The sequence below is a fragment of the Nicotiana tabacum genome, chromosome 14 (assembly GCF_000715075.1).
Source record: "Nicotiana tabacum cultivar K326 chromosome 14, ASM71507v2, whole genome shotgun sequence".
Lineage (NCBI taxonomy): Eukaryota > Viridiplantae > Streptophyta > Magnoliopsida > Solanales > Solanaceae > Nicotiana > Nicotiana tabacum.
Window position 1 is genome coordinate 18968335 of NC_134093.1, and position 12965 is coordinate 18981299.

At 41.5% G+C, this 12965-nt stretch overlaps 1 non-coding gene across 1 annotated transcript; it reads right to left on the minus strand.

The window, feature by feature from the left end:
* Nucleotides 1-4036: 4036 nt before the first annotated feature.
* On the minus strand, nt 4037-4142 carry LOC142169293 (small nucleolar RNA R71). Its single transcript, XR_012699000.1, has one exon. It is a non-coding gene; the product is annotated as a small nucleolar RNA R71 (small nucleolar RNA).
* Between the last annotated feature and the right edge of the window lie 8823 nt (nt 4143-12965).

Consider the following 12965-nt stretch of genomic DNA (forward strand, 5'->3'; position numbering starts at 1 on the left):
CCCCATCTCTGACAGCAACTGGATCAGCCCAGTCCAATGTGTGCCTAAGAAAGGTGGGATGACTGTAGTGCAAAACGAGAACAATGAGTTGATATCAACAAGAACAATCACGGGATGGCGAATTTGTATAGACTATACCAGACCATGGAGCATCTAAGAGAATTACAACAAACATCATATGAATGAATAATAAAGACTATTTTGGCAGCCTTCACGAACAATGCGGCGGCTCACCTCAATAACTGAATCAACTCTAGCGAACTCATCAGCTACTAGCTCCGTCTTCACCAATAGTATCTGCATAGACATGCAGGTAATGAGTGAGTTATATGTAAATATAACCCTGTAATTAAGATCCTCTACCTGTCACTCTGAATACCTTTGGAACAAGTATTAGAAAATACAAACACACAACGAGCATAGAAATAATATGCACATAAATAATTACTTCACAATTGATGTGTGGTTATAATTCCATAGTTTCATATATTATTTGCCTTGTATTTTATATGCTTTAATGATAAACTACACTTTAATTGTATGTAACGAAATCTATTTTATGTGTAGGTGAATTGGAGATGAAAGTAGAGAAGAAAGGATACTTACAAGTCGAAAGCGTGCGCGGGAGCAGTTGAATAGGAGAAGCTGGCGAAGCCAGGCTTGTAGCTGAAAATATAAATATAGTTTATTCTGAAAATAAATGCAAGCAAACATATAATTTAAAATGCACATTCTATCTAGCCATCGACAAAGGGAAGAAAACTTAACTCACCACGAGTTTTGAGCGTAGCTTCAACTTCTCGTGTCGTTTGGGCTAATCAAATTACCATTCACACTTCACCTTGAATAATCTGATTTGTAGCCTCACTTGATTTGCAAAGACTTGCATTATTTAAGTCCTTTAAAGCCTTTGGAGGATTTAGATGTATTTCACCCAAGACATCTTGTGAATTGCTACTGTATGAGCATCTTTTCACTATCCCTCAACTCTGCTTCAAGTATTTTCGTCATTTAAATCCAAAATACTTCATCTTAAATTTCACTTCTAGGTATCCAAATCTCAAGGAATAACCGAAATTGCAGAGAGAGGACATGAGTTACCCTTTAGAAACAATTAAAGGTAGTTTATGGATTTGGGATGGTTTGACACTTGATCACTGATGCCTTGCAGAACTTCACTGGAACAAACGCCCCTCCATTCATTCTAAATTTCTCTTAAGGTCGGAGTAGTTGGGCTTCACTCTATATTCTAATATATAAGGTCCAACCCTATGATTATATTTATTGGATGTAATATAATATCAGTGTTATCCATTCTAAAACTCTCTTGCACGTCTACTGCAAGGTTTCACAAAAAGTGTTGATGCACTTCTCTAATGACCAAGCGATTCTTGGTTATCAACAGAATATAGAAGTACTTACTTCTCATGGAGCCATCGTATATCTGGTGGGACTGCCCATTGTGACAGTATGTGTACATGTATGTCACGTCCCAAATTACCCCTAGACGTGACTGGTGCCCAGCTAACACCACCCGTCAGGCGAACCATACTTTCATACCTTAGCCATTAATTTACAGTATTTGATTAATTACAAGAGTATCCAAATATTCTGACAACTAAATTACGAATAATTAATATCTCAAAATATTATACTGAAATTCTAGCCCAAATCCCATACTAGACCATGGAACATCTAAGAGAATTACAATAAACATCATATGAATGAATAATAAAGACTATTTTGGCAGCCTTCACGAACAATGCGGTGGCTCACCTCAATAACTGAATCAACTCTAGCGAACTCATCAGCTACTAGCTCCGTCTTCACCAATAGTATCTGCATAGACATGCAGGTAAGGAGTGAATTATATGTAAATATAACCCTATAATTAAGATCCTCTACCCGTCACTCTAAATACCTTTGGAACAAGTATTAGAAAATACAAACACACAACGAGCACATAAATAATTATTTCACAATTGATGTGTGGTTATAATTCCATAGTTTCGTACATTATTTGCCTTGTATTTTATATGCTTTAATGATAAACTACACTTTAATTGTGTGTAACGAAGTCTATTTTATGTGTAGGTGAATTGGAGATAAAAGTAGAGAAGAAAGGATACTTACAAGTCGAAAGCGTGCGCGGGAGCAGTTGAATAGGAGAAGCTGGTGAAGCCAAGATTGTAGCTGGCGAGATACCTGGCGACGTCAGGCTTGTAGCTGGCGAGATACCTGGCGATGTCAGGCTTGTACCTGGTGAGAGACCTGGCGAGGCGAGGCAGTAGGCGAGATCGAGCAGGCCTTATGCCTGGCAACGCCAGGCCTGGGGCGAGGTCCACCAGACGTTATGCCTCGCGAAGCCAGGGTTGGGCGTGCACATTACGAACTTTGAAGACTTATTTCGTCTCCGGGTTTGACTAGGACTTGGCCTATACGTTTAGGTCTTTTCCTACACATATAAATAGACCTAAAAAACTCCACTTTTGAGTACTTTTGTAACTGGAAGCAAGGATAGCTCGTGGAACAACCGTTGGGAGTCAGACTCATCGATTTCTACATCTCTTTATCCTTACTTTGTAATTTAATTATGAAAAATACTTTGGATATTGTGATTATGAGTATGAGTAACTAAACTCATAAACTAGGGTTTTGATGGAACCTAGTGGAGGATGATTTTCCTGTTACGTTAATATAGATTTGCCGTAGTATTTTCTCTATTTGTTCAACTATATTATTATTGTTGTTGATTGAAGGGCCCTCAATTGACTGTGCCTATTTAGTGTGTATTACTCGGGAGAGAGTGTATATTTAGGTAGTTGTTGAACAACATCATTCCTAACGTATATGAGGGATCCATACGAAGGGTTTAAAGGTGGGATTAGGGATAACAAAATATTGGTGCGATCCGAGTGAGCCGTAATTAATGCCAGCTAGCGTAATTCGGGAGAATATGTCTAGTAAATTGTAGTAATTACTTGAGAGAGAGTTACGACAGTCAGAGTGCTCATGATCTATAGAGAAAGCTTAGGCAAATTTATAGAAAACGTAGCGGAAAAGATTCGGACAATAGGGGAAATCACAACCTTAGATCATTAATTGTTGCACTTTCATTACGTAATATTTAGTTAGTGAATATCCAAATTGTCACTTAAATATTTCTGAAGATTGATTGTGTGAGTTCGTGCGAGTCTAGTTGTTTGATAGGTTAATTCCATGTGGGATTCGACTCCGTACTTATTAGCCTAAATATATTTGCAACGACCGCTTAGTCCGTTTTATAAGTCATAGTTGGGCGTGATCAAATTTTGGCGCCGTTACCGGTGAATTAACGGTGTATTAATTGCAGCTAAAAGAATTGCTAGAATTCTTAGTATAGTCAATTTTCTTTATTTTAAACCAAATACATTGAAATTTTAACGTTTATAGTTTTGAGTGTTACAGGTGCATACCTAGGAACTCCTCGAGAACTGGTGAATTGTTCGAAGCATTATCAGGTCCTGAGAAAGTTTTCAAGGCATTGAATCGTGTAAACAAGAAGCACAAACAGCAACAGAACTCAACAGAACGAATCGAACTAGACATGGATGACATAATAGAAAATCCAAATAACAGAAATAATGTGAATGACCCGAACAATCAGGGTGTGGCGCCTCTTGTGCCAGAAGAAGCCTTGTATGATTGGGCACAACCCACAGCCAAAACTCTGACAACCGCAATTGTAGTCCCTCAAATACAAGCGGAATCATTTCAAATCACAAACAACATGCTACATTTGTTGCAGAACAAGGGACTGTTTTTAGGGTCTTACATTGAAGATCCTCAGCAGTATCTAAAAAATTTCATGTCGATATGTATCACACAAAGGCAACCTAATGTGAAACCGGAAGCAATAAAGTTGTTATTGTTTCCATTCTCAGTGACGGGAGAGGCTCAGACGTGGCTTAATTCACTCCCCATAAACTCCATCACTACTTGGGAGGAATTAATCAAGCAATTTGTAAACAAGTTCTACCCACCCAATAAGACTGCCAAACAAATTTATGAGATATTGAGCTTCAGGAAGAGACCAACAGAAACGTACAAGAAACGTGGGAGAGGTTCAAGGGTATGCTGGTTAAATATCCACATCATGGCATTCCAGAGCAAGTGTTGGGCCAGAGGTTCTACATGCGATTGGCAGACATCTTAAAGGCCAATGTTGATGCTTCAGCAGGTGGAGCATTTTTTAGCAAAACATTCAGAGAATGTAATATCTTACATGATAAGATGGCCCAAAACTCAGGATGGATGACAAGAGACTCTACAATCACTCCTATAGTTCATTCAGTGGCTTTGGACCCAAACAACTCCATAGCCGAAAATATGGCCACTCTAATGACGCAAATGAGTATTCTTACCAAAAAGGATCGATGAATCAGGCCAGAAGAAGCAGGTACACATAGTAGACGCAACTATTAGGGGCTTATGTACACCATGCATTAACCAACCATATGTTTGCTCGTGGAGTGCGGAAGGCGACAACCAGCACTATCAGGAAGATATGAACTATGTAGCCAACTATGGGGGGTAGAGGCAAGGTGGTCAGAATTGGGGGCAACATAATCAACAATATAGACCAGCACAAGAGCAGTACAATAACAGCAATAATCCTGGAGCTATGCTAGGTCAAGTGGTGCCTTACCAAAGGCAATAAGGTTACAACCAGCAAAATCAACAGCTAGCTTATCAACAACCTCAACAACAACAGATTATGAGACAAGATGATGGGTTCACTGAACTTAAGGGAATGCTGGACAGCAACAACAGAATGTTGCAACAACTGATTGGGTCCTCTAAAAAAATGCAAGACAGAGTAGACTCACATGAATCAGCGATAAAGGGTATTGAGGTTCAATTAGGATAGATTTCTATGGCTCTAAACAATCATCCCCAAGGGACGTTACCTACAGACACACAAATCAATCCAAAAGATCAGGTCCCGAAACAGCTTATGGCAGTGAGTCTATGAAATGGTAGAGACCTAGATTTGGAGCAAGAGATTGCCCGTGAAAGCCAACCTACTGAAACACTTGTGCCATTACCCATTGAGATCGATGATTCAACATAGTTAACTGAGGTGATGGTACAATATGCACAAGAGAGCACATGCAAAGAAAAAGAGGTTGCAAAGGAGACTGAGGTAGCACAAGAAACGACAGTAGAAGCAGCGCCTGAGTAAGAAAAAACTCAAATCACAAGAAAGAAGTGACCTCCAGCATCATTCCCGTAGAGATTAGCAAAATATCAGAAGGACGAGCAATATAATAAATTTATGGAGATGTTGAAACAAATACATGTGAACATTCCACTAAATGATGCGTTGCGAGATATGCCTGGGGATGCCAAAATGATGAAAGATTTAATGTCTCAGAAATTTGACTTCCAAGACCTATCCACTGTTACATTGACACAGACCCGTAGTGCAGTCGTGACGAGACCCATAGCTGAGAAGTTATCAGCCCTAGGGAGTTTCACAATCCCATGCATGATAGGAAGCTATGTTTTTGCTAAAGCATTGTGTGATTTAGGGGCAAGCATAAACTTGATGCCCTTGGCTATCTACAAAAGGTTAGGCATAGGAAGAGCTAGACCCACGTCCATGTTACTACAGCTAGCCGACCGCACAGTGAAGAGGCCCTCTCGTATCCTTGATGATGTATTAGTCCAGGTTGGGAAGTTTGTGTTCCCAGCAGATTTTGTCATTCTAGGCTGCCGGGTTGATGAGGAGATTCCCATAATTTTGGGAAGACCATTCTTGTCCACTGGGAGAGCTTTAATTGACTGTGAAACTGGTGAGCTCAAAATGAGACTACATGATGAAGAGATAACATTCAACGTGCAGAAATATGCGACCAAGTGAATTTGCTAATCGCTCTCTAATAGAAGCCGTGGATATAATTTTGGAGGAGGAATATGAGACCTTGAACGCTAAAGACCTTTTAGCAGCCTGTCTCTTGAACTTAAATGAGGTAAATGTAGAGGATTTGGCGGAGTGGGTGCTGGCTCTTGAAGGCCAAGGGTTTTGGAAAAGAGAGCTCGAGTTTGAGCCTTTAGAAAGAAAAATTCCTCCAGCTAAGCCATTGATAGAAGAGCCACCAAAGTTGGAATTAAAACCGCTACGACCTCACCTCAGGTATACTTTCTTGGGACCTAACTCAACTTTACATGTTGTTATCTCATCTGGTTTGTTAGATTTGCAGAAAGAACAGCTTTTGCAGGTATTGAGTGAGTGAAAAACTACAATTGGTTGGACCATTACAGACATTAAGGGGATCAGCCCGGCCTTCTGTATGCATAAGATTCTACTGGAATATGGCCACAAACCTTCCAGAGAACATCAAAGAAGGCTGAACCCCAACATGAAGGGAGTTGTGAAAAAGGAAGTGATAAAGTGGTTAGATGCGGAGATCATTTTCCCCATCTCCGACAGCAACTGGATCAGCCCAGTCCAATGTGTGCCTAAGAAAGGTGGGATGACTGTAGTGCAAAACGAGAACAGTTGATATCAACAAGAACAATCACGAGATGGCGAATTTGTATGGACTATAGAAGATTGAACAAGGCCACCTGAAAAGATCATTTTCCCTTGCCGTTCATTGATCAAATGCTAGATAGATTGGCCGGGAAGTCCCACTTTTGCTTTCTGGATGGATACTCGAGGTATAATCAAATCTCCATTGCCCCAGAAGATAGAGAGAAAACATCACTCACATGTCCATATGGCGTTTACGCCTTCCGGAGGATGCCGTTCGTCCTACGCAATGCACCTGCCACATTTCAAAGGTGCATGATGGCCATCTTCACGGATATGGTAGAGGACATCATGGATATATTTATGGATGATTTCTCAGTGGTGGGAGACTCATTCGATGATTGCCTAAGGAATTTGAAAAGAGTGTTGAAAAGATGTGTAGAGACTAATCTGATGCTCAATTAGGAAAAGTGACATTTCATGGTACATGAAGGTATAGTCTTGGGGCACCTAGTGTCGAGTAAGGGCATTGAGGTAGATCGTAAAAAGGTTGATATGATCGAAAAGCCTCCACCACCGACTTTTGTTAAAGTAATAAGAAGTTTCCTTGTCCACGCCAGGTTCTATAGACGGTTTATAAAAGATTTTTCAAAATTGCTAACCCCTTGTGTAAATTGCTTAAAAAAGATCACCCTTTTGTGTTCTCTGATGACTGCAGGGTGGCTTTTGAGGAATTGAAGAAGCGGCTGGTGACAGCACCTATCATAGTTGCACCTGACTGGGAGCAACCATTTGAGCTGATGTGTGATGCAAGCGATTATGCTGTGGGATCAGTACTTGGGCAGCGCAAAGATAAAGCCATGCATCCAATATATTACGCAAGTAGAACTTTGAGTGGTGCATAACTAAATTACACAGTTACCGAGAAGGAGATGCTAGCAGTGGTGTTCGCATTTGACAAATTTAGGTCATACTTGATAGGCTCGAAGGTAATTGTTTATACTGACCATGCTGCTCTCAGGTACCTAATTGATAAGAAGGAGTCAAAGTTGCGCCTGATTCGATGGGTGGTACTGCTGCAAGAATTTGACTTGGAAATCTGTGACCGAAAGGGAATGGAAAACGAAGTGGCTAATCACCAATCTAGGATGGAAAGAGCCGAAAAGAAGGTTGAGGGGGAAAAGATTGTAGAGACTTTCCCGGATGAACAACTACTAGCCACGAGCCTTGAGGTAGCGCCATGGTATGCAGACATTGAAAACTACCTGGCAAGCGGTATTGCTCCCTAGGACCTTTCCTCTATTCAAAATAAAAAGTTCTTTCATGACTGTGGCATGTATTATTGGGATAAACCTTATCTGTTCAGGATTTGTGTTGATAACATGATTCGGAGATGTATCCCCGAGATCGACCAATCTTTTATTTTGCAGGCTTGTCACGCGTCACCATATAGTGGCCACTTCGGGGGAGTAAAGACATCTGCGAAAGTGCTGGAGTCGGGCTTCTACTGGCCGATATTGTTCAAAGATGCACACTTATGGGTGAAGGTTGTGACGAATGCCAACGAACTGGGAATTTCCCCCCCCCCCCCCCCCAACATGAGATGCCTATGAACCCATTTCAGGAGGTAGAAGTGTTTGATGTATGGGGAATCGATTTCATGGGGCCTTTCATCCGCTCATATGGCAACAAGTACATACTCGTAGTTGTGGACTACGTGTCCAAATGGATGGAGGCTGCAGCGCTCCCTACAAATGATGCAAAGGGGGTAATTAGTTTTTTTAGAAAGAACATATTCACCCGATTTGGCACTCCAAGGGCAATAATCAGTGACGGAGGCACTCACTTCTGTAATCGAGCCTTAGCAAAGTTGTTAGAAAAGTATGAGGTACGCCATAAGGTTGCCACCCCATATCATCCACAAACGAGTGGGCAAGTGGAAGTTTTGAACTGAGAAATAAAGAGTGCTTTGACAAAGACTTTGAATGCTACAAGAACGGATTGGGAGAGAAAGTTAGATGATGCATTCTGGGCCTATCGTACCTCTTTCAAAACTCCGATCGGCATATCGCCGTACAAATTGGTGTTTGGGAAGGCATGTCACATACCAGTGGAGTTGGAGCATAGAGCTTGGTAGGCATTGAGGCAGCTAAATCTTGATATAGAAGTTTCAGGCACAAGTAGAGTCACAGAATTGCACGAGCTTGATGAGTTTCGCTACCACACTTTTGAGAGCACAAGGCTATACAAGGAGAGAATGAAGATGATGAAATGACAAAAATATTCTTGAGCGGAGTTTTAAACCCGGAGATATGGTATTGCTATACAATTCAAGATTGAGGTTATTTCCAGGAAAATTAAAGTCAAGATGGCCAGGAACATTTCATGTGGTAGAGATTCACCCCACTGGTGCTGTAGAGATTGCTGCGTAAAATGACTCTCGCACGTTTAGAGTCAATGGGCACAGGTTAAAACATTATTTGGGCATGGATGATACGAAAGTAGTATCGGTGACTCATTTTCTCGAGCCACCAAGGTTAAGCGAGCCTTATGTGCAATTACCTGCGTCGTACCGCGATGTTAAATCAGGCGCTTCATGGGAGATAACCCATTGTAATGTTTTAATGTTATATTTGTCGTGCCTCGACGATAACTAAGGCGCTCGTTGGGAGGCAACCCAATTCGTAGTTGATTTTTAGTGTAGTTAGAATTTTTTTTTTTGTTTTTAGGTACTAACAAGTTTGCAGGTGATTTTGGGCAAGTCGAGCAGGGCATTAAGCGGCACATGAAGAAGACCAAGCGAGGGAGCTCGCCTCGCAAGGCTTGAGGCGAAGTGGAGCTAGCGAAATACTTGCCTCGCGTTGGTTGAGGCCTGGAGCAGCAGGCGTTACGCCAGGCGTCGCATGGGTTGGGGCCAAAAGAACCGCGAGCTTAGACTCACGCCACGTGATCATAGGCTGGCTTTAGAACTGGCCTCGCGAGGTCTTACACGAGTAAATGAGCGAGCGTCGCCAGGTAAGTTTCTTTTTCATTAACCCGAAACCAAACACACATAAAACTCCAATGAAAAATCCCAAACTCATACTGCTCACCAGCACTGCTCACAAACAAACGCACTGAACAAAATTTCCCCCACCAACACATTGCTATTGTTGGCTCTCCCATCCCCATTGAAGTCAAGCTTAGTCCTGCTATTTTGTTCACACTCACCAGTGAATTTTTAGGCAGATCCTTCCTCTCACAAGCTTCTAAGGTATGATTCTTATCTCTTTCCCTTGCAATTTCGAGTTGGGTCAAGGTATGCAATTACACACAAAATTTGGTGGTTGTTCTTCATTGTAGTATCGTGTTTGTGTGTCCCAACCCTATGAACCCCATAGGAATGGTGCTGCGATTGTATGAACATGTGGTAGTACGGAACTCCCAAGTCTATTTGGGAGGGTGAGGCAATCCCTCACCCCCTATAAGCACTCCCATGGTACTAGTTGCATGCTAAGTGTTTTCTATAATGCCTCAATGGCATTCCTTGTCCTCATTGGAGCCCAAGTCTCCGGGATTAATAGACTAGTGTTATGTAGTCGTGCACCACGTTAAAATCTTAAGTGTGGGGTGGCTCAAGGGAAGCCTATGTGTTGTTGTTTGATTCTAATATTAAGAAAATATGAGGTGAAGTCTGAGCAACCTTGGAAAGTTGGGCAAGACTATGTGTGTAATGTGTAATACAGTTTTAACTGATTACTGATTACTTGTGTAGGAACGAAGATGCCTCCGAGAAAAGACACATGCAAAGAAAAGGCTACTTCCACTGCTCCGGCTAAAGCAAAGGCGACCTCCGCACCTCCCCCAAAGAAGAGAAAAGGGGGAGAAGTTACCTCCAGTCTAAGTGGAGCACAAGTTGTGGCAGCAGTAGCAGCCATGAGTCCACAACCCCAAGGCCAACGGGAGTTTGGCATCAACAGCATACCCCCGCATACTAATGATTGGTACAGGTGTTGTAGACCTAAACATGTACACCCGGAAGCAGCTGTCCATGAACGCAGCTTGAAAGCAAAGTATTAGGCAATTTGGAGGGGCATTCAGGATTTGGGGTTGAGCTATGTATTCAAGAACATAGGGGACATTAATCTCAATCTAGTCTAGGAATTCTATGCATGGTTTGATCAGCAGAATACTGAACAGCTGGTGCCGATTCGTGGATGATTGATAGATTTTTCAGCCACGGCCATATGTAACTTTTTAGGTACTCCGGATGTTCCTGTGGAGCCATTGGACCACTTCATTCGCCGACCTACATATAGAGAGTTGAGACACACGCTTTATGGTGTCGATACTACGGCAGCATGGGTCCGGGATAAGAACAAGAATCAGCATAAGAGGTTTCCCAAGAAGAAAATGAGGGCGGAGGCTCAAGTGTGGCTTAAACTGATAAATGCACGGCTCCTACCGTGCAATCATGACACGCTCATTAGCCGTGAGAGGAACTGTGTGCTCTACTTACTCATGACGGGTCAAAGGATGAATGTGGATCATCTGATCCGCTACCAGATGTCTTTAGTCAGAACGAGTAAGAAGGTCGATTGAATGCCATTTGCCAATTTTTTAACTCAGTTCTTAAGACACGAGGAGGTTACGGAGGAGCTAGAGTTTGACCACATCATCGATCAGCCCCTACGGCAAACGGACATCACTAGTCTCCGGCTGAAAGAAGAGACTGTCATAACATCTTTGACAGGTGCCGAGCGCAACGCTCGTGATGATAGTTTTATGGCCCATCTCTATGGGATGATGGATTTGCAGCTGAGGATAAGGGGTCGGCCGGCCACATCTGAGGAGAGGACCTTATTGGAGTAGCGGTACTCGCTCAATGCTCATGTCCGGCAGCTGGTTGGGATAGGTGATGGCTACAGACTCTCCGATGATGAGGATATCAACAAACCTGAGCAGTTTGAGGCTGAGCCAGAGCAGTCAGATGATGAGGACGATGATGATGAGGAGGAAGAAGCGCAGGATGAAGAGTGGAGAGCCTCAGAGGATGAGGACGCAGTTTGATCAGGGAGTTTCCTTGCACCCTACTCATTTTTCTTGTTTTGTCAATTTGTGCATGCACTGAGGATAATGCATGATCTAAGTGTGGGGTGAAAACTTGTAAAAATTACTTGTAGTTGCTTGTTTTTGTTATTTTAGTAAGTGTCGTTTTCGTTAGATAATTGTTTTAGTTATTTGTTTTAAGAATTTGTTTTAGTGAATTGTGTTTGTTATTTTTTTTAATATATATATATATATATATATATATATATACACACACACACACACACACACACACACACACACACACACACACACACACAAACTGGACTCTTCACGATGATGGATCTCCTAGACAGTTTTTTTGAGGGAAGTAAGTCTAGAGAAAAATACCAAAAAAAAAACATTTTTAGGTAGTGTAGTAATTCCCCCTTGGTTTTTCTTTGAGCCGCGATTCTTTTCTAATAGTTTTTAGTTGAACTGGGTAGAGTTAGTTTTAATTTTTAGGAGTAGGAATCACGGGGCTATGCATTTAATGGCAGCAATATCTCTTAGCTTTGTTATACCTTGACAATAGCTAGTACTACAGTTGTGATGCTTAGGCTCGGGGTTCGACTCTAGTATAAGTACCTTAAATTGTAGATTCTTAATTTTGCTTAACTGTTTTGACTGGAGTGTCGTGGTAAAACCAATCCTGAGTGAATTGTGTGCCATGTCTGTGTGAGGTTTGTATGTATTCTGTGCATTGCATTTGATAGCTAGAACTTGCCCTGTGTGTGTGCAAAGTGAAATAGTAGTTTTGTTCAGTCTGAGAAGTGATATAGGCATTTCTTTGTTAAGCTAGATATATATAGTTTACCCACCTAAAAGTTATGTATCATAGTTAACCCTTTTGAGCCTATAATCATATTTCTTTGGTAACCACATTACAAGTCGTACCCCTTTGTTTGAATCGACCATATATTCGAACCTTGTCACCTCTCATGAGCACTTGAATTGTGATAAAGTATGAAAAAGTTAAAGTGTGGGGTGGTGAGTTGGCTTTTGAGTGGAATAATTGAAATAAGGAGAAATGTGCATTTTCTCGAAAAAAAGTGAAAAAAAATGATAATAGCTGTATTGTATGAAAAATAATTCTTGATGTTGGTGGCTAGTGATATAATGGTGCTTAAAGAAGTAGGGGGTAATATAAAGTGAAGTTAAGATGGAGTTTTAGTTTGACATAAGTATGGGCTTGAATGTTAAAGTGTATGTATTAAAGTGCTTAAGGGAGGTGTAGTCACTTATATCCAAATGTATCCTACCCGACCCGCAGCCTACATTACAACCAATCAAAGTACTGCTTGATCTTAGACTGAATGAATTCGATTAGTAGAGTATTACACTACGGGCAAGCCTATGGTGCATTATTTGTGGCATGTGA